The sequence below is a fragment of the Rhinoderma darwinii genome, chromosome 10 (genome assembly GCF_050947455.1).
Source record: "Rhinoderma darwinii isolate aRhiDar2 chromosome 10, aRhiDar2.hap1, whole genome shotgun sequence".
Classification (NCBI taxonomy): Eukaryota; Metazoa; Chordata; class Amphibia; order Anura; family Rhinodermatidae; genus Rhinoderma; species Rhinoderma darwinii.
Window position 1 is genome coordinate 79215826 of NC_134696.1, and position 25601 is coordinate 79241426.

At 44.6% G+C, this 25601-nt stretch overlaps 1 long non-coding RNA gene across 2 annotated transcripts in view; it reads left to right on the forward strand.

Moving 5' to 3' along the window:
- The first annotated feature begins 3085 nt into the window (after window positions 1-3085).
- The window catches only part of LOC142661504 (uncharacterized), a 30320-nt gene continuing 7804 nt past the window's right edge, over window positions 3086-25601 (forward strand). The window contains exons 1-2 of one of the 2 annotated variants that reach the window (XR_012850753.1): window positions 3086-3400; window positions 16979-17188. This is a non-coding gene — a long non-coding RNA (uncharacterized LOC142661504). The remainder of the gene's footprint in view (window positions 3401-16978; window positions 17189-25601) is intronic. The other variant, XR_012850752.1, reaches the window with a different exon arrangement.

The following is a 25601-nucleotide window of genomic DNA, read 5'->3' on the forward strand; positions in this document are numbered from 1 at the left end:
GTAACTACTATATGTAAGTTACAGTATGCACTCAAAGGTTGTTGAGCACTCAGGATAATTTACCCAGATAAGCTTTATAATTTACAGCCCACCAATGACAATTCAATGTCAAATGATGACTTAACTAGAATTTTTGTGTTTTATGTACAGAGATAGTTATTAACATAGCTCAGAGAGGCTTATATTCAGTATTTGTATGGATTAAATTGGTATTTTGTCCAATCTTACAATGCAATGGGTATCCCCATTCCCACACTAATAAACAGGGCAGATTAGCACATCATTTTTCGTGCACAATTTTCAAACCGCCCTGTGTCTGCTATAACTTTACTCTAACAGCATGGCTCTGGTATGTGACTGCAGCGCGTGCGAAGAAACGTCGGCTATTTAAGAACTAAGCCCTGCCCATCCGGAGGCTGGGCGATTGAATTGTGCCCCCAATCAGAAAGCGCCATGTCAACAGACGCCCCGCCCTATCAGGAGCTCTTCCTTATCGATCCTCCCTGAGCATATTCAACGACACCTAGCATCACGTTACAATGGGAACTTAAAGCGGCTGAAAACCCACATACAGGCGTACTATATAAAACAGGAAGCAATGTATACTGACATTAATAAGGGGAACGGCCGTGTTCCGTCACACGCGCTGCGGTCAGATACCAGAGTCGCGCTGTTAGAGTAAAGTTCTAGCAGACACAGGGCGGTTTGAAAATTGTGCACGAAAAATGATGTGCTAATCTGCCCTATTTCACTATACACCTCTGAAGAAACGTCCTATGGAAACAAAGGATGCAGAAAGGTTAAGTGTTTATTCTTGTCCTAGTGTGAATGCACACTCTTGTCCTAGGAGCTAAATCTCCGTCAAGTGTGAATGCACACTACTGCTATAGGTGCTGCGCTGTTATATATGGGTGTGAATTCACACTACTTCTATGTGCTGGTGAATGCACACTGTGTCTTAGGTGTTGCTTTTTCACTATTGAGTGTGAATGCCCCCTCTGCTAGGTATCAGATCTCAATTCAGTGTGAATGCACACCTTGCTACTAGTCCAGGTAGAGATAGTTTATTTGTTTTGATCTGGGATTATGTGGCATTACTACAATAGTTGAACTTTATGTGAATATAACTCACTATTGCTACCCCTATCTAGCTTTTACCTACTTGGTTAGCCTCATATCTTCAGGAATATATTGGCTAGTCTAGCCCAAATTTTAAAGGATTCAATATTAAAATTGTCTTTTAAGCGTTCTTTTCCTGGCGGATTTTTCTATTTTCAGTAACCTGAACGCAAAATCTCTAACCTTCTAATGAGATATCTCAGTGGAGACTGATGAAGTAATTGATGTATATGAAAAACAGACTGAGGCAGGATACAGGCAGTGTTGTGAGTAGAATCTTGAGGGGAACGTTGCATCATTAGCAAACTAGTTCACAGAGACATTATGCAACCTAAACCATAGAAGAGCAAGGAGTGCCAGAAAGAGGTGCAAGTTCCCCACATCAAAAGACAGTAGCTCAATGTGATATTAATGTACAGCAATGGTAGGAGGTGAGGTCTACCAGGCAACAGGTCCTGATTACAAAAGAGAACATGTGTCTTTTTTTCAACCGTACTAACTATGTAACATCCACCAAGTGGATAAGCAACAGAGTGGGGGTGAGTTGCGTGGAAAAGTTTTAATGGTCCATGAATCAACTACTCTGCTTCCAAATCAAGGATGGCTTGAACTAAAATTGGCTGTTTTTAATATTTCCCCTCTGCAGAAAGATAGGAATGGTTAGGTGATGGATAAGTACAGCAAGACAGTCCAAAGGGGGCTCTAAAATAAGAGTAGATTACCCCTTCTTGGATGCCGAATTAAACATGTCTATAGAAAATGTCTAAGGTTGCCCCTATTAGCAATAATACATTATTTTAATTGTTGTATCGATGCTTCTCAGGAGAGAATTCTGGATGGGGGAATCTGTTTTGTATGTGCTCCTCCTCAAAATATGAATTGGGAGGAATGCTAGGTACAAAAATCCTGGATATCTTAGAAGCTCATCTTTAGAAGAGCTAAAAAGTACCAATTGGTACTGATGTTTGAGAGCTGCCTTGTTCTATTGTGTATCAGTCGACCTATGAAATTCCATACCATATTCTTTAACTGGACGTTGTTCTTGATGGAGTAAATGTAGAGCAGATTCAACAGAAACAGTGTGTATTGTTACAAATAACTGCATTGGTATCAAAGAAGGCATTAAATTAGACAGCAAAGGACTATACATCCATGAGGCCTTGTGCCAAGGTCATAGTTCCTTGCGTAGCAGATAAATTACTGTTCCAACATTGACTAGGTGTGTTGAGTATGTTAGAGGCTTAAAGAAGAATAATATGCAGCAACTGTAAATGAAAGAGTGGAACAGCTTGTGGTCTATGGGGACCTTGATGGGTGATGGTACCTTGGGTTTTGGAACAGGGATACCCTAAGCAGGCTCTGGAGCAGGAGAACAATCCGAGGCAAGGGATACAGCAGGAAAGCTTTCTCTGTGAATGATGGGTACTTGTTGATGTAGCTGGAGATACTCACCTTCCAACTCCATCATCTTAGGGCTCATTCAGATGAGTGTATTCCTCGTCCATGTGCTGTCTGTTGAAATAACTGACAGCACATGGACCTATGCAAATCAATGTGGCTATTCAGACATGCGTGTGTGTGTGTGTGTGTGTGTGTGTGTGTGTGTGTGTGTGTGTGTGTGTGTGTGTGTGCGCGCGTTGCGTGAAACTCACTGCATGTCCTATATTGGTCCATTTTAAGTGCTTGCCGAGAATAATGATGAATGTATAAAACGGATGCCACACGCAAAGCACACTGATGCCACACGGAATGCACACTCATGGCACACGGACATGAAATGCTGGAAATACAGTTCGTTATTTTGCGCATGCTGGGTAATAGCAAAAAGAGCCCGCACAATATTTGCAGCTTCCATAAATGGCTTGACTTTCTATAGGGACCTCGGTACATAGATGCTGAAAGTCAATATACGCAAAGCAGGAGCTGTAGGGATGCAGACACGTATAGCACGCTGGATGCTGCTGCAACAAAGGATTTTGTATAGACAGGACTCTGTAAACGGGATATCTCATCAGGGTGGAATCGAAACAGGAGCGAGGTCACAATTTAGATGGAACAGTGGAGAATGGATGCAGTACAGAAATGTCAGGCAGGCGGGTTGTCATAAACAGGATTCAGTATTGAAACAAAGAGCAGAGAGATCACAGGACAAAAGCTAGGAATAAACAGGGACGCTGAAAACAAAGCACTGAGCGCCTGGTCGCAGTGACTGCTGCAATGTCTAGGCTGCACATGTGACCAGCATCTAGAACTCAAAGCTAAGAATAATATTTTTGGACTGGTGAGTCATTATCTATCTATCTATCTATCTATCTATCTATCTATCTATCTATCTATCTATCTATCTATCTATCTATCTATCTCTCTCTCTCTCTCTCTCTCTCTCTCTCTATCTATCTATCTATCTATCTATCTATCTATCTATCTATCTATCTATCTATCTATCTATCTATCACCTATTTCTAGATGTTAAAGGAGGAAACTTACTTAGAACTTTAGGAGTTTGTTAGGTTTAGGTACTCTCTGTTATATCAGTTATACCTGCATATATACTGATTATCCATTATAAAGGGGGTAACACCTATATAAACTGGTATCCAAATGAAACATTTTATTTTAAATGGATCCATTGACCAATAAGTGTTTTTTACCTTGACATTGGTCATTATTCTCACCATCCAAGCATCATCTGATTCATTTTTTTTAGACAATTGATTATATGTTCTAGGTATATATCACATGGAAATATTGAATTAGCCTATGAGCATTATACTGAGTTCTTGAAAGGCATGCATACTATCTACTTCGGCATAGAATAATCATTGTGTGTTTAGATCCGTGGCTCCCATGTTTGCAGACATCATACGTGTGATATTGCAATGCATTACATCCCTATAGGCTATGACACAAGTTAGACTAAGTATAATTACTTTGGTTTGCTGCAAATTTTATTTATTTATTTGATTTCCCAATGGGGAAGATACATGATTTGAATTAGCTAGTGTCATAAACCGAGCAACACAATAACTTTGCACTGCTGATAGTAAATAATGGGGGTTAGGACCATGCAATGGACCAAGAAATAGACTTGATATAGTTGTGCCAGTAGCATTTTCACAGTGCCATCTGTATCCGGCAGCCCCACTGGTAGAAGTACTCCCTCGTGCAGCATATCTAGCATATAATATTGTCACAACAGTGGAAAAGGCTACTTGCTGATTTTGCATGTCCATGATACTAAACCATAGAGCATTAAATCAGAGCTGCAGTGCTTCGTCATGCCTTCACATTGCGTCTTGCTTGTTTGCAGGTGGATATAAAGTAATGCCATAAAATAATATTATATTGCTATGTGATGACATGTCTTTCAGCTATATCTTCTTTCATGGCTTCTCATTTATTTAAACTCATCATGTACAAAACTGAATTCACTAAATGCCATCTCAATCTGAACCCAAGCCTGAACTAACCATTCTTAGGGCATGTTCAGACGTGGCGGAATTGCTGCAGACACTGTCCGCATCAATGCCGCACATAATCCGCGTTGCGGATTCCGTTGCGGATTTGGCTAAAATGTTAGGTTAAATGCTGCGGATTTGTCGTTGCGGATTCAGGTTCGGATCACACCCTGCTCTCTTTCAAACACTCCATCCCAGTCTGGGTATAGACCTCGACACACATAGGTCCAGCCTTGATCCCGTGTGTTGCGCTCACTATACCCTGCACTGGAGGTGTCCCACAATTCGGGACGGTTATGTACCTGAAAAACAAATAGACAGTGCATATTGAAGTTTGATTTGTACTTCTGAATAATGTTATATATGTTATGTTTATCTTTGTTATAATGTTTACATACTGCAGATGCTGCTATTCAGACATCATACATACAAGTAAACTAGTGAAAACATGACATAAACATGTAAAGTTACTTACAAGGTTAATAAGAATGAACACTTCCATATCTATTCACCTATATCTGGCCATGGTAATAGCTCTGTGTTCATGTAATAAGCCTGGAAGGCGAAAATGGAGGTTTTCTCTTCCTCATCAGAATGATGAAATATCCTGTTCCTGAAAAAAAATCCGCAACGCAACATACAGCAAATCCGCAACACACATTACATCTGCGGATTTCATTGCGTAATTTTGAAACTCCATTGAAGTCAATGGGGAAATTCCGCAACAAGTCCGCAACAAGTCAGCAACAGACAGTGCATGCTGCGGTCTGAAAATTCCGCACCGCAGCCTATGTTCCGCAGCGGAGTTTTCCGCAACGTCTGCACGAAGTTAACTAAAAAGGTGTTGAAACCAATGGACAAACTGTCTGCTGCGGATTTCCACTGCGGACTGTCCGCAGCAATTCTGCCACATCTGAACATGCTCTAATAAATAACTACACACAAATTTTAGTTTGCCGTCCACAGCTTAGGGATAACATATGACTTACATTTAAAGCACTAACCACCAGTAGTCCATTCAAATATTTGTGCATGTCCTTATCAAATGGATTACAACATCTTCTTTTGCAGCCTACCATCAAACCACCTAGTGTCCCTACAAAATATCAGCTTGACTCAAATTTATGTTTTCAATTTCCTTCATTTATTTGTCCAGGCATGGGGTGGTTTTTCATACTGATGACTAGAGATGAGCGAACAGGGACAACCGAACCCGGTTTCGGTCCGAACATCGGGAAAAGTTTGGTTCGCAGCGAATCCGAACTTCACCGGGTTCGGCCAAACCCGTTTTGACCGAACCTGGCTACATTTTGGCGCCTGCCACATGTTAGATGTAAAATGGAGGATTTCACAATATCATCTGACATCAGGCTACCCCATAATGCCTTGCAAACGGCTATCCCAGCCAATCGGGAGGCAGCATAGGGGCGCGCTCAAGCCTGCAATAAAAGTCTATGCACGGAGCTCAGCGGCCATTTTACAGACAGGAGCTGTAGGGATAGCATCTCTGTGCAGTTAGGGAAAGCTTTAGGAATCTAAAAGCCAGGAATCCAGCAATCGAAGGGGCTCATCCACTACAGCGGGAGTCTACTCTCAACATCAAAATTGCAATAAAAATTCTCCATTTGCCAAGCCAATGTGTGAATAAGCTTTTAGAAGGGTCTCATCCTTGGCCGTTAACATAACAATCCAACTTGCAATACAGGCAGCCTTTGTAGTACTACAACGCCCAGCATTCCCTGAGTGCACAGTGGCTGATAGAAATTCTCATTCATTGCCATTTGCCAAGCCAGTGTGTGAATACGCTTTTAGAAGGGGCTCATCCCCGTTGCATCCAACTTGCAATACAGGCAGCTGAGGTAGCCTTTGTAGTACTACAACGCCCAGCATTCCCTGAGTCAGTGCAGTGGCTGATAGAAATTCTCATTCATTGCCATTTGCCAAGCCAGTGTGTGAATACGCTTTTAGAAGGGGCTCATCCCCGGCCGTTAACATAACAATCCAACTTGCAATACAGGCAGCCTTTGTAGTACTACAACGCCCAGCATTCCCTGGGTGCACCGCGGCGTGGCTGATAGAAATTCTCATTCATTGCCATTTGCCAAGCCAGTGTGTAAATACGCTTTTAGAAAGGGCTCATCCCCGTTGCATCCAACTTGAAATACAGGCAGCTGAGGCAGCCTTTGTAGTACTACAACGCCCAGCATTCCCTGAGTCAGTGCAGTGGCTGATAGAAATTCTCATTCATTGCCATTTGCCAAGCCAGTGTGTGAATACGCTTTTAGAAGGGGCTCATCCCCGGCCGTTAACATAACAATCCAACTTGCAATACAGGCAGCCTTTGTAGTACCACAACGCCCAGCATTCCCTGAGTGCACCGCGGCGTGGCTGATAGAAATTCTCATTCATTGCCATTTGCCAAGCCAGTGTGTAAATACGCTTTTAGAAGTGACTCATCCCCGTTGCATCCAACTTGCAATACAGGCAGCTGAGGCAGCCTTTGTAGTACTACAACGCCCAGCATTCCCTGAATCAGTGCAGTGGCTGTTAGAAATTCTCATTCATTGCCATTTGCCAAGCCAATGTGTGAATACGCTTTTAGAAGGGGCTCATCCCCGGCCGTTAACATAACAATCCAACTTGCAATACAGGCAGCCTTTGCAGTACTACAACGCCCAGCATTCCCTGAGTGCACAGTGGCTGATAGAAATTCTCATTCATTGCCATTTGCCAAGCCAGTGTGTGAATACGCTTTTAGAAGGGGCTCATCCCCGGCCGTTAACATAACAATCCAACTTGCAATACAGGCAGCCTTTGTAGTACTACAACGCCCAGCATTCCCTGAGTGCACCGCGGCATGGCTGATAGAAATTCTCATTCATTGAAATTTGCCAAGCCAGTGTGTGAATACGCTTTTAGAAGGGGCTCATCCCCGTTGCATCCAACTTGCAATACAGGCAGCTGAGGCAGCCTTTGTAGTACTACAACGCCCAGCATTCCCTGAGTCAGTGCAGTGGCTGATAGAAATTCTCATTCATTGCCATTTGCCAAGCCAGTGTGTGAATACGCTTTTAGAAGGGGCTCATCCCCGTTGCATCCAACTTGCAATACAGGCAGCTGAGGCAGCCTTTGTAGTACTACAACGCCCAGCATTCCCTGAGTCAGTGCAGTGGCTGATAGAAATTCTCATTCATTGCCATTTGCCAAGCCAGTGTGTGAATACGCTTTTAGAAGGGGCTCATCCCCGTTGCATCCAACTTGCAATACAGGCAGCTGAGGCAGCCTTTGTAGTACTACAACGCCCAGCATTCCCTGAGTCAGTCCAGTGGCTGATAGAAATTCTCATTCATTGCCATTTGCCAAGCCAGTGTGTGAATAAGCTTTTAGAAGGGGCACATCTCCGGCCGTTAACATAACAATCCAACTTGCAATGCAGGCAGCCTTTGTAGTACTACAACGCCCAGCATTCCCTGAGTGCACCGCGGCGTGGCTGATAGAAATTCTCATTCATTGCCATTTGCCAAGCCAGTGTGTGAATAAGCTTTTAGAAGGGGCTCGTCCCCGTTGCATCCAACTTGCAATACAGGCAGCTGAGGCAGCCTTTAGTACTACAACGCCCAGCATTCCCTGAGTGCACCGCGGCGTGGCTGATAGAAATTCTCATTCATTGCCATTTGCCAAGCCAGTGTGTGAATATGCTTTTAGAAGGGGCTCATCCCCGGGGTTTTGATTCAACTTGCTGCACTCCAGCAGTGAAATGTCTGGTAAAAAAAAGGTTGTGAAAGGACAGGGTAGAGGAAAAAACACCCATGCCGTGTCCTCTTCCAGTCCAAATGTTGGATCTGTTGGTGCCAGACCCAGTACCAGCATTTGTGGCACAAGACATGTGCCCAGTTCCACTAGTAAAAAAACACCAAAAAAGGCCGTACTTACAAATGGACACAGCCAGGCCAGAAATGCTGATGAAAGGGCGAGCAGGTGCTTTAAATAATAATAGCCACTCCCACTAGTCTTGACGTACACACTATCCCTCCATGTTTCACTCACTTGCACCCCATTATCCATTTATTTCTATTGAGGCACTTCATTTATTACTGCCCCCTATATTTCACTTATAGTATTACACTTGCACACACACTATTCATTTATTATTTCTTACTACACATCCCATGCACCACACACCACTCCCCTCAAGACTAGTGGGAGTGGCTATTATTATTTAAAGCACCTGCTCGCCCTTTCATCAGCATTTCTGGCCTGGCTGTGTCCATTTGTAAGTATGGCCTTTTTTGGTGTTTTTGTATATGTCCCTGTGTTTTTATCAGTTCCACTAGTAGCAGCAGCCATGTGCCTGCTGGTAGTAGTAGCAGTATCAGCAAGCCAGACTTGTCCATCTCCTCCGGTGGGCGGGTTACTTTAGACAATACGGCCATTGTGGACTGGTTGGCTGGCTCGCGGTCATCTCAGCAGGAAGACTCTGACTATCTGGCTTCAAGCCAGGTTTCGTTGGATTCCAGATCCTCTACAGTTCCTTGGCACAGTGACAGTAGTAATATGGGTATTTCTAGCATTTCCATTCCATCATCTATGTCTTCACTCCACCTTCCTAGCGGGAAGCAATCATTCCTGAAAGTCCTAAGAGACATCTCCTCGGGTGCGAAGGAAGATACTGAACAACATAGTGATGATGATTTGTTTTCCGCGAGTCAGCCAACGGAGTGTGTTGTGGAGGTGGAAGCGGTGTCCGAGACACATAGCTGTGGTAGTGGGGGTGTTGGTGGTAGCCGTGGTGGCAGACGCAGTTTAGAGGGGGGGGCATGGAGCCCGCCATGATGTCACATCACATTCACAACACAGTGCCAGACGTGGCGGGGATGATGAGGAGGGCTATGATGATGTTGTTTTAGACAGGACGTGGGAACCAGGTGACGATGTGATGACGGCGTCAGAGGAGGAGGGTAGTAGTGGCGGCACTGGCAGTGATAAACAGCCAAGCCGAGGTAGGGGCAGAAGTCAATCTGCAAAACGTTGCAGCGGTAGGGTCAGCTCAGGAGCCGGTGACGGCGACACTGATGCTACTAGTGTAGGCTCCCGAAAAAAGCCTGCCAGACAAGGGGCAAGCTCGGGTGGTGGTGGTGGTGGTGGTGGTGGAAGTGGTACTACCTCTTTACGGTGCTCTGCCGTGTGGCAATTTTTCTGTACCTTCCCGGAGGACGAAAACATGGCACAGTGCCGTATCTGCAAGCAGAAAGTAAGGTGTGGGCAGGGCAGCAATGTAGGAACTACCGCTCTACGTAAACACATGGAGCGGCATCACAAGGCCATGTGGGACAATCGACATGCCCCACCATCATGTACATCTAATGAAGACCCCTCTGCCGCTGCTGCTGCTGCTCCGAGTCCCTGTCATCTAAGTAGTAGCCAGGCCTTATCCACCATGTCGTTGTCATCATCATCATCACTGTCATCGAGTGCTCCTCCTACGTCCCGTCAGTTATCCATTACGGAATCGTTGTCCAATAAGCAACAATATATACCCAGTCATCCACTTGTCGTGCGGCTTAATTCTCACCTGGCTAAGTTGTTGGTGGTGCAGTCGCTGCCGTACCACCTGGTCGACTCCGCCGGCTTCAAGCAATTGATGGCGTGCGCTCAGCCTAGGTGGCGAATACCTAGCCGACATTACTTCTCCAAAACAGCTGTCCCTGCCTTGCACAAGCATGTGGAGGAAAAGGTGGGCCAGTCCTTGCAATTATCCATGTGCAGCAGGGTACATGCCACCGTCGACACGCGGAGCAGCAACTATGGGCAGGGACAGTACATGTCTTTCACGGCCCACTGGGTCAATATTTTTCAGTCCGATGCACCACCGCAAAACAATGCCAGGCATTACCACCTCCACGCTTGTATCTTTCTGGTTCAACTCCGGACACCAGGCGCCTACCATCCTCCTCCTCCTACTCCTCCTCCTTGCCCTCCTCAATGGAGGTCTTCCCGTCCTCAATGGAGGTCTTCCAGTCCCCGACAGGACACAGTGTATCATCCACTCCTCCTCCCTCCTCTTTTCATAGGTGCAAGGTGAAGCACCACAACGCTGTCTTACACTTGCTGAGCCTGGGCGAGAAAAGCCACACAGGGCAGGAGCTGCTGCTGTGCATCAAGGAGGAAATCGCACGCTGGCTGTCTCCTCTGAAACTCACACTGGGCAACGTTGTCTCTGATAACGGAAGAACGTTGTGGCTGCACTGCGTCTAGGTCACCTGACACACGCTCCTTGCATGGCACATGTGATCAATCTGGTCATAACACGCTTCTTAAAGTCATATGTTGGTTTGAAGGGTGTACTGGCCATGTCCAGGAGGGTTTGCGTTCGCTTTAGACGTTCGTATGCATTTAAGCACGCCCTCCTGGACTTGCAGCGTCAAAACAATCTCCCAGAACACTGATTTGCAATGTTCCAACACGCTGGAATTCCACCCTGCACATGTTGGACCGTCTGTACGAACAGCGGAAAGCCGTGAATGATTTCCTGATGCAGCAGACGGGCAGCGTTTGGAGCCAGTGTAATTTCGAGCTCAGGCACTGGCAGCTGGTTAGAGACGCATGTCGCGTTTTGAAGCCCTTTGAAGAGGCCACACGATTTGTGAGCCGTGACGCTAGCGGAATGAACGATGTTATGCCGCTGATATTCATTATGGAGCAAACGCTCACAGCGATGATTCAGCAAAGGATGGAGGAAGGATCACATCTGGCTATGGATGTTGAGGAGGAGGAGGAGGAGGAGGATGAGGATGAGGAAACAGGACCTGAAGAGGAGCTGGATTTGGAGATGGAATCACAGGAAGGGATAGGGGACGAGGCAGCCGCACAACATGACAGTGATGGTGATGACGAGTCTGACGACGACCTTGATGATGGACAACCATGGCAGTAAGGGGCGGAGATGGAACCAACCGGGCCCTCTGAAACGCTGGCCAGGATGGCGAGCTGTATGCTTCGTTACTTGTGCGCTGACTGTCGTATTGTTAGCACGAAGCAAAGAGATGAGTACTGGATAGCCACACTTTTAGACCCTCGGTATAAAGCCAGAATGGGGGGAGTTTTTTGCGCCTTCCGAGAGGGAGGCAAAATTGGCTTATTATCGAGAGAAGCTATGCAGCCAGCTTGTCACGGCTTTCAAACGGCAAACACCTGCTGCAAGCATGCCTGATCGGGGGGCCACTCTCCGCTCCCCACTGTCTCATCGTTCCACCGCCTCTGGCAGAGCTACGTCTGCAATAGGCGGCAGCAGCAGCAGCAGCCAATTTAGTTTGGAAAATATGATGACAACATTTTTACATCCAATACCCCGACCTGACACACATCGTAATCACCAAAGGGATGTTCACCATCACCAGGTCCAGCACCTAAACAACCAGGTTCACTCGTACCTGGACTGTGCCCTTTCTCCGTCAGAAATCCTGATCCCAGACCCCATTGACTTCTGGGTCAGCAGATTGGATCATTGGCAAGAACTGGCCCAGTTTGCCATGGGTGTACTGTCTTGTCCACCCTCCAGTGTAGCGTCAGAGAGGGTATTCAGCGCGGCAGGGGGCTTCGTCACCCCTAAGCGAACAAGATTGTCCGCCAACAGCTTGGAAAATCTCACGTTTCTGAAAATGAATCAAGCGTGGATCGGTGAGGATTTTAAAACCCCTGTGCCTGATGCCACTGATTAGATCTGACATTGCTGCTGCCGCTGCCGCCTGCTACTGCCGCCTGCTACTACGGGATTCTGTCCTGTCAACTCTTTTTTTAATGTGCCGCTGTTGGTGCTGCTACTACTTCTACCACCAATCCACCCCCAGTGCCGTCTGCTACAAGCAGGCCTGCCCCACAACAGGGCTTTGTCCTGTGACTGTCCAGTCTCTTTTAATGTGCTGCTGCTACTACTACTACTACCACCACCCTTGCTGTCCGTTGGCTACCTCTACTACCACCAATACACCTCCACTGCCGTCTGCTACAAGCAGGCCTGAGGCCTGCCCCACTACAGGGCTTTGTCCTGTGACTGTCCAGTGTCTTTTAATGTGCTGCTACTACTACTACCACCCTTGCTGTCTGTTGGCTACCTCTACTACCACCAATACACCTCCACTGCCGTCTGCTACAAGCAGGCCTGAGGCCTGCCCCACCACAGGGCTTTGTCCTGTGACTGTCCAGTCTCTTTTAATGTGCTGCTACTACTACTACCACCCTTGCTGTCTGTTGGCTACCTCTACTACCACCAATACACCTCCACTGCCGTCTGCTACAAGCAGGCCTGAGGCCTGCCCCACCACAGGGCTTTATCCTGTGACTGTCCAGTCTCTTTTAATGTGCTGCTACTACTACTACCACCCTTGCTGTCTGTTGGCTACCTCTACTACCACCAATACATTGTCCGCCAACAGCTTGGAAAATATCACGTTTCTGAAAATTAATCAAGCGTGGATCGGTGAGGATTTTAAAACCCCTGTGCCTGATGCCACTGATTAGATCTGACATTGCTGCTGCCGCCTGCTACTGCCGCCTGCTACTACGGGATTCTGTCCTGTCAACTCTTTTTTTAATGTGCCGCTGTTGGTGCTGCTACTACTTCTACCACCAATCCACCCCCAGTGCCGTCTGCTACAAGCTGGCCTGCCCCACAACAGGGCTTTGTCCTGTGACTGTCCAGTCTCTTTTAATGTGCTGCTGCTACTACTACTACTACCACCACCCTTGCTGTCCGTTGGCTACCTCTACTACCACCAATACACCACCACTGCCGTCTGCTACAAGCAGGCCTTAGGCCTGCCCCACTACAGGGCTTTGTCCTGTGACTGTCCAGTGTCTTTTAATGTGCTGCTACTACTACTACCACCCTTGCTGTCTGTTGGCTACCTCTACTACCACCAATACACCTCCACTGCCGTCTGCTACAAGCAGGCCTGAGGCCTGCCCCACCACAGGGCTTTGTCCTGTGACTGTCCAGTCTCTTTTAATGTGCTGCTACTACTACTACCACCCTTGCTGTCTGTTGGCTACCTCTACTACCACCAATACACCTCCACTGCCGTCTGCTACAAGCAGGCCTGAGGCCAGCCCCACCACAGGGCTTTATCCTGTGACTGTCCAGTCTCTTTTAATGTGCTGCTACTACTACTACTACCACCCTTGCTGTCTGTTGGCTACCTCTACTACCACCAATACACCTCCACTGCCGTCTGCTACAAGCAGGCCTGAGGCCTGCCCCACCACAGGGCTTTGTCCTGTGACTGTCCAGTCTCTTTTAATGTGCTGCTGCTTCTACTACTACCACCCTTGCTGTCTGTTGGCTACCTCTACTACCACCAATACACCTCCACTGCCGTCTGCTACAAGCAGGCCTGAGGCCTGCCCCACCACAGGGCTCTGTCCTGTGACTGTCCAGTCTCTATTAATGTGCTGCTACTACTACTACCACCCTTGCTGTCTGTTGGCTACCTCTACTACCACCAATACACCTCCACTGCCGTCTGCTACAAGCAGGCCTGAGGCCAGCCCCACCACAGGGCTTTGTCCTGTGACTGTCCAGTCTCTTTTAATGTGCTTCTACTACTACCAACCTTGCTGTCTGTTGGCTACCTCTACTACCACCAATACACCTCCACTGCCGTCTGCTACAAGCAGGCCTGAGGCCAGCCCCACCACAGGGCTTTGTCCTGTGACTGTCCAGTCTCTTTTAATGTGCTGCTACTACTACTACTACTACTACTACTACCACCACCCGTGCTGTCTGTTGGCTACCTCTACTACCACCAATACACCTCCTTTGCCGTCTGCTACAAGTAGGCCTGAGGCCAGCCCCACTACAGGGCTTTGTCCTGTGACGGTCCAGTGTCTTTTTATGTGCTGCTACTACTACTACCACCACCCTTGCTGTCCGTTGGCTACCTCTACTACCACCAATATACCTCCACTGCCGTCTGCTACAAGTAGGCCTGCCCCACCACAGGGCTTTGTCTTGTGACTGTCCGTGTATTTTAATGTGCTGCTACTACTACTACCACCACCCTTGCTGTGCGTTGGCTACCTCTACTACCACCAATACACCTCCACTGCCGTCTGCTACAAGCAGGCCTGCCCCACCACAGGGCTTTGTCTGTGACTGTCCAGTCTGTTAAGGTGCTGCTACTACTACTACTACCACCACCCGTGCTGTCCGTTAGCTACCTCTACTACCACCAATACACCTCCAGTGCCGTCTGCTACAAGCAGGCCTGAGGCCTGCCCCACCACAGGGCTTTGTCCTGTGACTGTTCAGTCTCTTTTAATGTGCTGCTACTACTACTACTACTACTACTACTACTACTACCACCACCCGTGCTGTCCGTTGGCTACCTCTACTACCACCAATACACCTCCACTGCCGTCTGCTACAAGCAGGCCTGGAGGGCTTGTTGCTTTTACATCCATGTATGGATGAACCCCGGCAGGCATCTGACAATAAAAAGGGTACATTTTTGGAGGGCTTGTGAAAAACCATTGCTTGTTGCTTTTACATCCATGTATGGATGAACCCCGGCAGGCATCTGCCAATAAAAAGGGTAAATTTTTGGAGGGCTTGTCAAAAGCCATTGCTTGTTGCTTTTACATCCATGTATGGATGAACCCCAGCAGGCATCTGCCAATAAAAAGGGTAAATTTTTGGAGGGCTTGTGAAAAGCCATTGCTTGTTGCTTTTACATCCATGTATGGATGAACCCCCGCAGGCATCTGCCAATAAAAAGGGTAAATTTTTGGAGGGCTTGTCAAAAGCCATTGCTTGTTGCTTTTACATCCATGTATGGATGAACACCGGCAGGCATCTGCCAATAAAAAGGGTACATTTTTGGAGGGCTTGTCAAAAGCCATTGCTTGTTGCTTTTACATTACATCCATGTATGGATGAACCCCGGCAGGCATCTGCCAATAAAAAGGCTACATTTTTGGAGGGCTTGTCAAAAGCCATTGCTTATTGCTTTTACATCCATGTATGTATGAACCCCGGCAGGCATCTGCCAATAAAAAGGGTACATTTTTGGAGGGCTTGTGAAAAGCCATTGCTTGTTGCTTTTACATCCATGTATGGATGAACCTCGGCAGGCATCTGCCAATAAAAAGGGTAAATTTTTTGAGGGCTTGTCAAAAGCCATTGCTTGTTGCTTTTACATCCATGTATGGATGAACCCCGGCAGGCATCTGCCACCATAAAGGGTAAATTTTTTGAGGGCTTGTCAAAAGCCATTGCTTCTTCTTTTACCTCCATATAGGTTTGAACCCTGGCAGGCATCTGCCGCCAAAAATAGTTAATTTTTGTACCTTTTTTAACAATGCATTAAGCATACAACATGCAGAAGTGCAGTGGTTTCTGTTAGTTATCACCGTGTCCCATCCGTTTTCCTATAGCCATACATGTTGGCGTAACTTTGACACTAACTTTGTCTTAAAGACAGCTCAAAAGTACTTGGATACACTCATGGGTGACCTAAGAGTGTTATACAGGGCTTCTAGGACTTTTAAACAGTGTTATACACGATTTTTAGGGGTTTTCTTGTATTACAGGTTCGGTCAGAACTAGTTCGGTCCGAATCGAACTTTTTCATGAAATTCGGCGAACCAGCCGAACCGAACTTTTCATAAGTTCGCTCATCTCTACTGATGACCTATCCATAGTATACAGTGCATTCGGAAAGTCTTCATACACTTTCACTTTTTTCACATTTGGTTATATTGAGGCATTGTGCTAAAATAAAATAAAAATGCACGTTTTTCTCCATCATTCTGCACTCAAAACCCTATAATGACAAAGTAAAAAAAAATAATTTTAGAAATTACAAAATATAAAAAAATGTAAAAGGTCTGAAGACTTTCCAAATGCATTGTTGGTCATCAGTATGTGATTGGTGGAGGTCAGACGCCCGGACCCCACACCGATCAGCTGCCTTCCGGTACCGGAAGTTATGCAGTAATCTGTGCTGGAAGTAGGTGGCTCCAGTGACAGTATAGCGGCCGTGCTGCAGTACTGCAGCTCAGCTCCTATTCAAGTCAATATAGGCAGAGCTGCAGTAACCCATCATGACCGCTATACAGTGTACGGAGCCATCTGATTCTGGCACTGACCACTGCATAACTTCCGATGCACGGAGGCAGCCGTAACAGCTGATCGTTGCGGGGTCTGGGTGTCGGACCCCCACCGATCATATACTGATGACCTATCCTGTCTCTTAAAAAATAAAAAAATAAAAAAAACAAATGACAAAGTTACACTAAATACTAAAATACACTGTTTTAGTAAAAAAAATATACAAGTCTTCAAAGATTTACATAGCCTTTAAGTTCATTTTTAAATAATTGTTTTATATTATTTTTACTTAAAGCAGCTATTGCCACTACGATCAGTCAATTGCTTAAGAATTCTCCCGAGGGAAGGATGGTTTGTCTAGGCTGAGAACAGTTGTGACATACAATGGTACCCTGAGCGCAGTGCATACACTGAAGATAATTCAATATCTTTGAACTGAAGCTGATTCGGACGGTCCTGGAGCCCCTATTCCCATGTTGCCCACTATTCCTCTTTTAGGACACAGGTAAGTGGCCATTATTTGTGTATATGTGAGTGTATATATGTTACTGCAATATGTACATATTGTGTGTGTATGCAGGTATGTTTGCCTGTATGAAGAGTATGAACGAGTGCATGCCTGCACATAGTAAATGTACATAAGTGTGCGTATATGTAGTGAGTGTACAAATAAGAGTGTTTCAGTATAGAGTGTGTATGCATGTATTTAGTAAGTGTGTGCATATGTGCGTGCCTCTTTTTTGTGAATGTGTAAGCCGAGTGTGTGTATGTGTGCATGAATGTACAGTGAAGGAAATAACTATTTGATCCCTTGCTGATTTTGTAAGTTTGCCCACTGTCAAAGTCATGAACAGTCTAGAATTTTTAGGCTAGGTTAATTTTACCAGTGAGAGATAGATTATATTAAAACAAAACCTGAAAATCACATAGTCAAAATTAAATATATTTATTTGCATTGTGCACAGAGAAATAAGTATTTGATCCCCTACCAACCATTAAGAGTTCAGCCTCCTCCAGACCAGTTACACGCTCCAAATCAACTTGGTGCCTGCATTAAAGACAACTGTCTTACATGGTCACCTGTATAAAAGACTCCTGTCCACAGACTCAATTAATCAGTCTGACTCTAACCTCTACAACATGGGCAAGACCAAAGAGCTTTCTAAGGATGTCAGGGACAAGATCATAGACCTGCACAAGGCTGGAATGGGCTACAAAACCATAAGTAAGACGCTGGGTGAGAAGGAGACAACTGTTGGTGCAATAGTAAGAAAATGGAAGACATACAAAATGACTGTCAATCGACATCGATCTGGGGCTCCATGCAAAAACTCACCTCGTTGGGTATCCTTGATCCTGAGGAAGGTGAGAGCTCAGCCGAAAACTACACGGGGGGAACTTGTTAATGATCTCAAGGCAGCTGGGACCACAGTCACCAAGAAAACCATTGGTAACACATTACGCCGTAATGGATTAAAATCCTGCCGTGCCCGCAAGGTCCCCCTGCTCAAGAAGGCACATGTACAGGCCCGTCTGACGTTTGCAAATGAACATCTGGATGATTCTGAGAGTGATTGGGAGAAGGTGCTGTGGTCAGATGAGACTAAAATTGAGCTCTTTGGCATTAACTCAACTCGCCGTGTTTGGAGGAAGAGAAATGCTGCCTATGACCCAAAGAACACCGTCCCCACTGTCAAGCATGGAGGTGGAAACATTATGTTTTGGGGGTGTTTCTCTGCTAAGGGCACAGGACTACTTCACCGCATCAATGGGAGAATGGATGGAGCCATGTACCGTCAAATCCTGAGTGACAACCTCCTTCCCTCCACCAGGACATTAAAAATGGCTCGTGGCTGGGTCTTCCAGCACGACAATGACCCGAAACATACAGTCAAGGCAACAAAGGAGTGGCTCAAAAAGAAGCACATTAAGGTCATGGAGTGGCCTAGCCAGTCTCCAGACCTTAATCCCATCGAAAACTTATGGAGGGAGCTGAAGATCCGAGTTGCCAAGCGACAGCCTCGAAGTCTTAATGATTTACAGATGATCTGCAAAGAGGAGTGGGCCAAAATTCCATCTAACATGTGTGCAAACATCATCATCAACTACAAAAAACGTCTGACTGCTGTGCTTGCCAACAAGGGTTTTGCCACCAAGTATTAAGTCTTGTTTGCCAAAGGATCAAATACTTATTTCTCTGTGCACAATGCAAATAAATATATATAATTTTGACTATGTGATTTTCTGTTTTTATTTTTAGATAATCTATCTCTCACTGGTAAAATTAACCTAGCCTAAAAATTCTAGACTGTTCATGACTTTGACAGTGGGCAAACTTACAAAATCAGCAAGGTGTCAAATACTTATTTCCTTCACTGTATTCCATCACTATATAATAAAAAAAAACAACTGCTGTTGTCTTGTTACTCTCATCAGTAACAACAATAACAGTTACCAGGGCAACAAAATAAATCTTTGTGGAAACAGGAGGGTCATGAACAAATGTATTATTACTTCTTGAATGAAATAGCTCTTGCAAATAGCAGAATGTAATAAAGTCCTGAATATGTATATTAAGCAGTCATATATTAGTAGAACTTTCCAAGTAAAAGCTCAGTAGTAGTGAATCACTAGTTACATTATTGACTTACAGCTTATTGCCATGTGCATGTAGCCTTATTGGTCCATTTTCTTATTATTATATGAAATAAATAAACCAAAGCTACATCTTGAAGATGGCATAGCGAGAACACAACATTTATAACGCACAATAAGCTTAGATCAGCACTGCCCTCACATAATTTTCTCCCATTGCAAACACAAATGTACATATAAAAAAAAACAGCACAGTTTTACCGCTCAGATGGCACTGATCAAACAGTCCAACATGTAGCCGGTATGGACACCCTCTCCCAGAAATGATGCAGTACACAGTCCGCGATCCAGTGAGGATGTGGATGGTTGTTCATATTCCTGTAGTTCAACATAGCTCTGTACGGTCTCCCGACATTTGAACTCCTGGTTGGATAAAATCCAATATATCTAGTATGTAAGAAAGAGAAACATAGTACAACATCCTCTGAAAACTGTTCTCTCCATGCTGGTTTTAATCCATACTCACAAAGTTTACAATGAATAAAAGCATCAAATTCAATAAAATTGATGAGTTCAAAAGCAGCACCCCAAACACTCTTGCCCGACCCTGGGCAAGAGTGTTTGACGTGCCGCTTTTGAACTCATCAATTTTATTGAATTTGAAACCCAGGGTCAGTGCCATCTGAGTGGTAAAACTATGCTGTGTTTCATTTTATGTTCTCAGGGTGTTTTGGATTTCACCTGATTTATTTTACCTGTTCCGGTCTAAGCTATACCCATTGCGGATATTAGAGCCAGGAGATACCTATATATTTGACTAATGTACATATGATAATATACGTCTAAATAATAAGGCCATTCAGTTACCAAATATTATTTACTCTACACCATGACTAAATCTCACCATATAGTGATTAAATATTACCATCATACAGTTACTGAACAAAAATCACTACACGAAGATGAATATTGCCATTATAGTAAGACTGAATAACATCCCCATACAATGGCCATATAGTGATCAGATACAGGTGCTATACAGGCATACTTCAGAGTATCATCAGGCTGCAGACCATACAAGTAAATACAGTATTAAACAGGCTCAGTAAGAAGCGGAATAAACACTGATTAAATCCAATGACATCTTCTCTGACTGTACAGTAGTTTGTTCTCTTTCCTTTTTTTTTTCTCCCTCCTGCGCTAGGTCATCGTGAATACTTATTTCGACCACAATGACACCTAGAGACCCAGTCTGTAATAGTGCCACATTAAGTCCCACAGACCAGGGGTGGGACCCGAATGGTTCGCCCCGGTTCTTCAGGATCGGTTGATAATAATTGCAGAACCGGGGTGAAGCGGGAACCCGGAACCAGTGCCCATCAATTGTATCAATGTCCTTAGGACATGGATGCAATTAATTTGACTAGCGCTGCCCTGGCGAGGCACAGGATGCTTCGCCATTCGGCGCTTTTGCGATGATGCAGTAGACACTATGATGTCATCACGCCTCTGCGTCTTTTACCTGTGTGAGGCCTGGTGTCGCTGGAGGAAGGTGCGGGAACGGGGAGAGGTAAGCATATAATGTTTTGTTTTTTTTCTTTATCTACAGGGGTCTCTACAGGGGGCCCTATCTACAGGGGACTATGGGGGCCCCATCTACAGGGGGGACTATCTACAGGGGGCTCTACAGTGGGCACTATCTACAGTGGACACTATTTATAGCTTGTAGACTACAGGGGGCACTATCTACAGGGGGCACTATAGGGGCCACTATCTACAGGGGACACTATAGGGGGCCCTATCTACAGGGGACTCAACAGGGCCCCTATTTACAGAGGACTACAGGGGCCCTATCTACAGGGGGCCATATCTATGGAAGGCCCTATCTACAGGGGAAACTGTCTACAATGGACTCTACAGGGGGCACTATCTACAGGGGATTCTACAGGGGGCACTATTTACAGGGTAATCTACAGGGGTCACTATATACAGGAGGCACTATTTACAGGCTGTAGACTACAGGAGGCACTATAGTGGCCACTATCTACAAAGACCACTATCTGCAGAGGGCACTATCTACAAGGGACTCTATGGGGAGTACTATCTACTTGTGACTCTATGGGGGCACTATCTACTATTGTATAACTTGAGTCTGCCGACAAGAGTGCTTCATGATTTGAAGATGCCCTATGTGTGTTTCCTGCAAGTGATTTTGGACCATTTCCAGTGCACTGAGGGCAGATGAATCCCTAGTCACTGCTGCCTACAAGAATGACCACAGAGCAAGGACCAGAGACTGTGACTTCTAAGTTAACTACCCACCAGAGATTGAAACTGCCAAGCCAAGTGTCTTTCACAAAAAGTGTGTTAACCCTGTAACCACTACGCTAAGTACCCTTGTGGTAACTATTATGCATTGTACACCCGCCAGAGTATAAGTCTTGATTTATTAAACTATGCTGTATCTGACTCCATTACTGTGCCATCCTCAGGTTGGGTCCTGTGTCAGAGTCAAGGGCCACACTCACTAAAAATGTACCCTCTTACAAGTGCACTGAATTCTCCAAGAGGGGGGAAGAGATTCATCAGGAGTTTTTCTGAAGTTACAAAGAAGTAGGTCTAATAAGGGTATCTCTGGGAGCATCAATTGGGGCAGCTCTTGATTTGGGAACAAGTTGAGTGTCGTCTAACTATACAGCAGGCAATGCAGAAAAAAATGAAGATCTGAGGGCTGCTGGATGAAGGACAGAAACTTAGATCCCATTAATTATTGTTTATTAAATGGCTATGCATTCCAGCAGCAAACAGGTGCCTTCTCCAGGCCGAATCATCAAGTGTACAACAAACAAGATTATATACAAAAAAATTAAAAGATATGGAACATGAAATCATATGGTCAGAGGTAAAATGTCACACAGTGTTAAAAACAAAAATTTACATGTAATAAATATTACATTAATTCTTAGGACGTACAGAAGGCATTATAATTAACAGTAAAAGGAAAACCAAAATGACGGGGACAAAAGCCAGCGTTTAATGTGTCATTTAATGATAATGAGCACTAGTGAGAACGGCCAATGGAAGAGAAATAAAGAGGCTCAGAGAGGACAGCGATGATTAGTAAAAACATTCCACAAACACATAACAAACAGCTACTATGAATTACAAACTATGGTAAACACAAACGGTAACGTCCTCATGGCGGAATGGACCTATGACGAGTTAAAGGAATGGACCAATGGATGTCATTTATCCAGCAGATGTTCCTTGTTTTTCTGTCTTACTTGATGTTCCTATAGCAGATGCCTTGACGCATGACTGTTTCAAGGAGGAGCAGCAGCTCTCCTAATAACTGCTTAAGCTATTGAATAGAGATGTGCCTGTCATTCGTGCATCTTGCTTAGATGAGCAGTTAAATATTTTCTCGTCTATTCTGCCTTATCCCTCCACAATATGGAGCTCCGTTTTTTTAAATATTTTTTATAGCTGTCTATAGCTAGGTCCAGAAAAGACTGGGAGCGCAGGGTCTGATCTAGTTTTGTGATCCTCTTTTGGATTGGGCAGGAACAGCTCCTGTGGAGGGAGTGGAGAGCCTGAGGTGGAGCTGTAAGAAGGAGAGTTGACAAAACTATTTGAGGGAGAGGCCACGACATGCAATCTGGCATCATATTGAGACTAAAAAGTCTGAAGGAAGAATTCTGTGGGACTTTTTTCTAAGCCATCGTTGGCAATTTGTTCCAGAGCAGTTCCCCTGTAGCCCAGGCACATATGAATGGTTATGCTCAGCTTAGAACTTCAGTGAGCTGCAATAGAGCAAGTGTGAGACTGGAGCTCCAATCTTAGGCCTCATGCACATGGCAGTAGCCATGTGCATGGTCTGTGATTACGGGATGGATGGCCGCAGAGTGTCATCCGCGGGTTATTTCAATGGGACCCGACAGCAATTGCGGACCGTAACATGACTTGTCCTGAGTTTTTACGTTTTGCAATTGCGGCCTTCACATGGTCCGTGTAATCCGTGATCCGCATTTTTGTGGATGAATTGCGGATGCAAAAATACGATAGTGTGCATGAGGCCTTAAGCAGACATCTCGTGCAGAGTCTAGGCTCTGCACCCTCATGCTTACATTTTAAGCCAAGAGCTAGTAATGTCACTTTTTTTTTTATAGCTTTCTCCTTTTTGGATCTATTCCTGGATATTATTTAAAAAAAAACATATGCAGAAAAATTCACCAACATAGCAAGGCCTTAAAAGCAAGGCTTTAAAGGAGTTGTCCCATCAGGATAACCTACCTATTAGGACATATGGATGGTCTTTCAATAGGATGTTTTGTCTTTCAATAGGATATTTTGTTGAGGAGGCACAAATACACAACCTCAGACAAGAAAAGCAAAATGGCCTCAGCAATAGAAGTACAGATATTTTGTTTCGCCAATGTGTTCATAGAAGAAAATGACATTTAAGGTTTTAAAAAGCAAAGGAATAAAGTAAGTTCTCCATTAAATGTCACCTGTCTAACCCAGCAAGAAGTGCTTAAAATCACTTAGAAACACTAAAAATAAGACAAATCACAAGTCCAGATGGCATACACCCCCAAGTTCTAAGGGAATTAGGTACAGCTATGGACAGACCATTATTTCTGATATTTGAGAATTCTATCATGACAGGGTCTGTTCAACAGGACTGGCACATAGCAAATGTCGTCAAAATTCAAAAAGGGGTCAAAAAGTGAGCACGGAAGCAATAGGCCTGTAAATTTAACCTCTATTGTGGGTAAAATGTTTAAAGGTCTTCTAAGAGATGCTATCCTGGAGTATCTTAATGAGAATAAAGGTATAACTCCATATCAGCATGGGTTTATGAGGGATTGGTACTGTCAAACGAATTTGATCAGTTCTATGAGGAGTTAAGTGCACGGCTGGATCGGGGTGAGTCATTGTATGTCATAAATCTTGATTTTACCAAAGCTTTTAATACTGTGCCACATAAAGGTTGGTATATAAAATGAGAATGCTGGGACTGGGGGATAATGTGTGTAAGTGTGTAAGTAACTGGCTCCGTGATAGAAAACTGAGGGTGGTTATTAACGGTACATGCTCCGATTGGGTCACCGTTACTAGTGAGGTACCACAGGGGTCCCATGCTGTTTAATATATTTATTAATGACTTCATAGAGGGATCATTTTACATATGATACTAAGCTGTAAAAACTAAATAACACAAAGAAGGCCACTTTTCTGTTACAAATTAATCTGGAGAAGTTGAAATCTTGAACAGAGAAGTGGCAAATGAGGTTTGACACTGATAAATGAAGGGTTATGCACTTGGGAAGGCGAAACACATGTCAGACTTACATACTAAATGGGAAAATACTGTGTTAAACTGACATAAAAAAGACATAGGAATTTTAGTTGACAGTAAACTTAACTGTAGCAAGCAGCGTCATCAAGCTGCTGCCAAGGCAATTAAGATGATAGGGTGCATCGAAAGGGGCACAGATGCACATGACATGAACAAAGTTCTACCCCTTTTAAATCTCTAGTAGGACCACACATAGAATATTGTGTCCAGTTTGGGCGCCATTTCACAAGAAAGACAAAGTAGAGCTTGAGCAGATTCAAAGGCAGTCAACTAAAGTAATAAATGGAATGGGTGTACTACAGTACTCAGAAAGATGATGAAAATTAGGTTTATTTCATTTAGAGAAAAGACGTCTGACAGGTGAACTAATAAGTATGTATAAATAAATATATCAAGGGTCAATACAAAGATCTCCCTCATGATGTATTTATACCCAATACTGTAACTTTAACAAGGGGGCATCCTCTGTGTATAGAGGAAAGAAGGTTTCTACAAAAACATAGAAAAAGATTCTTTACTATAAGAGCAGTCAGATTCTGGAAATTTCCGCCAGAGGAAGTTGTTATGGTGAATTCACTGAAAGAATTCAAGAGGGGCCTGGGTGCCTTTCTTAAGTGTAATAATATTACAAGTTATGTTCACTAGATTACTGTAAATGGATAGTTGATCCAGGGATTTATTCTGACTGCCATACTGGTGTCGGGAAAGAAAATTGGCTTTTCGCTCATGGAGGTTTTGCCTTACTCTGGATCAATATTGCAGAATAATAGGCTGAACCGGATGAACATATATTTTTTTTCAGCCTCACGAACTCTGATACTTTGATGCTGTGATGTCATAAAAGCGGTACCCTAGCTCGGGACCACCTTCTGAGCCAAAACGAAGAGCCACTCTATAAGAGCAGCTCCCATTTTGGAGGAATTGGCCCATCAATGCATTACAGTGCAGTTGTCTAACACTG